This window comes from Aotus nancymaae, unplaced genomic scaffold, assembly GCF_030222135.1.
Source record: "Aotus nancymaae isolate 86718 unplaced genomic scaffold, 86718_ANA_hifiasm-v0.15.2.pri h1tg000058l, whole genome shotgun sequence".
Taxonomy (NCBI): domain Eukaryota; kingdom Metazoa; phylum Chordata; class Mammalia; order Primates; family Aotidae; genus Aotus; species Aotus nancymaae.
The window spans coordinates 17,378,794-17,382,662 of record NW_026988472.1 but is presented as its reverse complement, the minus strand read 5'-3'; the positions used below and the strand labels follow the sequence as shown (position 1 = coordinate 17,382,662).

The 3,869-nt window shown below is 38.4% G+C and overlaps 1 pseudogene across 1 annotated transcript; it reads right to left on the bottom strand.

Moving 5' to 3' along the window:
* Window positions 1-1,227: 1,227 nt before the first annotated feature.
* On the bottom strand, window positions 1,228-2,293 carry LOC105714238 (immunoglobulin-binding protein 1-like; annotated as a pseudogene). Its single transcript, XR_001106771.2, has one exon. The product of XR_001106771.2 is annotated as an immunoglobulin-binding protein 1-like (transcript).
* Between the last annotated feature and the right edge of the window lie 1,576 nt (window positions 2,294-3,869).

Genomic DNA, 3,869 nt, shown 5'->3' with positions numbered 1-3,869 from the left:
ACAGCCCCACTTGGCTGAGTTATTGTGTTTTAGTTTGGATTCCCCAAAAAGCTGATCTTATGAGTAGTCTGAGTGAAGAATTTTATATGGGAGGTAATGTTGGGAAGCACTGCTAGGGAAATAGGGAAGTTAAACAGGGAAGGGAAAATAGCCAATACATAGTCTATTAATGTGGGTAATTGGTATCCATCCTGCTGGGGACCTCTAAGAGAGGGTACCAGTACCTCCTACTTGAGAGGTGAAGAAACAGAGGATTGATTAACCAGCTTTCATGCTTCTGTGTCTGAAGGTAGTGTGCAGAGAACAGAGAGTTACAAAGGGATATGGGTTGAGTGTCAATAGTGTCTGCTACCTATCGTATATAATATTGCAAAAGGTCATGCATTTACGCTGTATATTTTCCGCCTTTTTCCCTTTATTCCTGGTACTACTGCTTCTTGAAATCCTAACCAACTTTACATTCTATGTCAAATACTATGTCTTCTCTTATGTAATTTCCTGCTATTGCATTATAGTTACTCATAAGTAAATTCTCTCTCTCCTACCAAGACACTTTTGGAGAGATAGATGTATTTCATTCATTTTTCTAGACTTGCAACACAGTGGCTTGTACAGGATGGGAGCCCAATCAATGTGTGTTGTCTGCAGGTCTTCAAATTCTAGAATAGAAACAGTGTTAGTACAGTATGAATTAAAGCATGAAGAATTCAGTTGTTACTTCTACAAGCAAGTGGATGGTTTGAACCACTTATTTTCGGAATAGTAATTCTTTTTTTTTTTTTTCATTTACCCTGTCCTTTTTGCGATGGTTGTCATATATATTACACCTAATACATTATAAACCTCACGAGACAGTATTGTAATTTTTGCTTTGAGAAGCCATGTATAGTTTTAAAAATTGGGTTGAGGGAGATAGTTCTTTGTATTTACCCACATAATTACCATTTCTGCTGCTCTTCGCTCCTTGAATATTTATGTTTCTATCTGGTACCATTTCCCTGAGCCTGAGGAATTTCCTTCAGCATTTCTTTAATGCCAATTTTCTGGTGAAGAATTCTTTTAGCTCTCATTTATCTGAAAACGTCTTAATTTCATCTTCATATTTTTCACTGGGTATAAAATTACACGTTGACAGCTTCCTCCCCCGACCACTTTGAAGACGTTCCACCATCTCTGGCTCCCCTAGTTTTTAATGGAAATTCAGCAATAATTTATGTCCTTGTTCTTCTATTTGTAATGTGTATTTTATCTTTGGATGATTTCAAAATTTCCTCTTTTTCTCTGGTTTTCCGCAGTTTGGCTATAATGTGCCTATGTGTGATTTTCTTTTTCTTTCTTAAAATTATACTTTAATTGCGGTGAGCCGAGATCGTGCCATTGCACTCCAGCCTGGGTAACAAGAGCGAAACTCCGTCTGGTGTTTCCTTGGCTATTCCCTGATCTGGTAATGCTCCATATTTCCGATGTTGCTCATACCAGTCACTCACCGTCATAATTGCCAGACTTGGATAACCAGCTCCAAATACTTTGGCTTGGGCCGTGTTTTGAGTGAGAATGAAGGGTTTCATTGAAGGCCTCTCCAGGCGAGATGCGTTAGAAGTTGATGCCTCTCTTGAAGTATCTCTTTCTCTCAGGATCTTTGTTTCCTGGTCAATGCTCTCAATCTCTTCTAAGCTGATATCAATCCACCTCTGAAGGTGAAGAAGATAATATTCACGAACACGCTCATCATATGCTTGACCACTTTCCACAGCAGATTTCATTGTAGACAACCTATGCTCCAACTCCTTCTTCTGCTTGTATCTCTCTATTTTAGCCTGTCTTTGAGATGCCATAGCAACGAGGCTAGGATAAGCCATGGAGGAATTAGCAGTGTGATTTTCAGCTGAGTTGTCCTTGGTTTTGGGCAGCTCAAACTCTGCCACATGATGGCAACGGCACTCAGTTAAGTAGTTTATAAAGTGTTCTCAAGCCCGCTGCAAATGATCTAGACGCTTGCTGGGGTTGACTTGTTTCATGGTGAGGGCTCCTTGAAATGCTGGCACCAACAGATACTTCAGGTCGGTGGAAGCAATCTCTTCCAAATCTTCATTTCGGCTGAACAAGTCAAGCTGCTTTAACATTTCGGCAGCCTTCTCAAGGAGGTCCAGGCCCTTGAACACCTTCTCCTGGACTATCCGGGAACCGGCGGGTTCAGTCGCTACTTCTACTTCATCTAGCAACTGTTTGCTGGTTTCGAATAGCTCTGGGAGCCGCGGCAGCAGTAACTCGTCTTCAGCGGCCATCTTGAGGAGGGAGAAGCCCGGAATAGTAATTCTTATTTGTTGGATAAAGTTTGTATCTGGACAGCCAAACATTTAAATAAATGCCAAGAGGGTCTTGGAAGTTTCATCATTCCATCTGGACTGCAAGACACGTATATGGGTGCGTCTGTTCTGAAAGCATGCTTAGAAGTAGTTAAGTATGTCCTTGGGAATTTTCTGACTTTATTCAGCCAGATGTTTTCTCTGACTAGTATTGGCCTTTGTTTAGACAAATCTAAAAGTCAGGATAGTTCCATTTTGCTTTATAAAAATAGAATAAACAGTGTTCTGCATTCATAATGGATGTTTATAGTCATTTATATATATTAAATGCTATTAATCAAAAGAAGTAAATGAGTTAAGCTGTTGCCCTAAATAAGTAAAAAATGGGAACATAATTGGAAATGGCTTCCCCTTTCCTATTTTTGTACTGTTCTACTTAATAATTGGCAGATGGAGTATGAATAGAAATGCCTAAATTGGAATGCTTTATGGGGTTATAAACTGTTGTTAATTAGTCGTGAAATAATTTTAATTACTTAAAAATTCCATTATGACTGTGCCTCAAATACATGCCACATATTGGCATCCTATTACAGGCCATCATTTTGCAAATCCAAAGTGGAGTGCGTTGGCAAGATCACAGCTCACTGCATCCTTGACCTCCTGCACTCAAGTGAGCCTCCCACCTCAGCTTCCTGAGTAGCTGAGACCATAGGTGTGCGCCACCACATTCAACTTTCTTTTACTTTTTTTGTAGAGATGAGGTCTTTCCATGTTGCACAGACCGGTCTCAAACTCCCAGCCTCAAGCAATCCTCTTACCTTGGCCTTCCGAAGTACAGGGATTACATTACAGGAGTGAGCCACTGTACCCAGCCTGTAAATCATTTTACTTACACTTATATTGATGAAAAGAAAATAAGGTGAATCTATTTGATATATTTATAGAAAAGTGATTTGACAAGATAAAGAAAAATAGTTTACCTCAAATTGGGCTATAAAAATACTGAAGCCTTTGGGATTTTATCAGCCATTCAAAACAATTAATTTTTAAAAAAATTAAATTTCACAACTAATTTTAAAAAATGGAACAAGTAATGTGAAAGAAAGAGGAAGATCAATTGGATCTAGCCCTCTTCTTCTAAACTCCTCTTTTTACTCTATTCATTATTTTGTCTATTTGTAGTTTCACTCCTAGCCTATAGGAGAAAGTCTCAGTCATGACTACCAAAAGTAGCCTATTTTATTTTTTTCCAGCTTTAGTAAGGTGTTATTGACAAAAATTATATACATTCAGGTACACAAAGTGATGTCTTGATATATATATACATTATGAAATGATTATCACCATCAAGCTAATTAACATACTCATCACCTCATACAGTTACCTTTCTTGTGATGACAATACTTAACCACAAATTTCAAGTATACAATATAGTATTGTTACCATAACTATTGTCACCATGCTGTACATGAGCTATCCAAAAGTTATTCATTTTATTAGTGAAAGTTTGTACTCTTTGACCAACATCTCTCCATTTCCCCCACTCTCTGACCCCTGGTA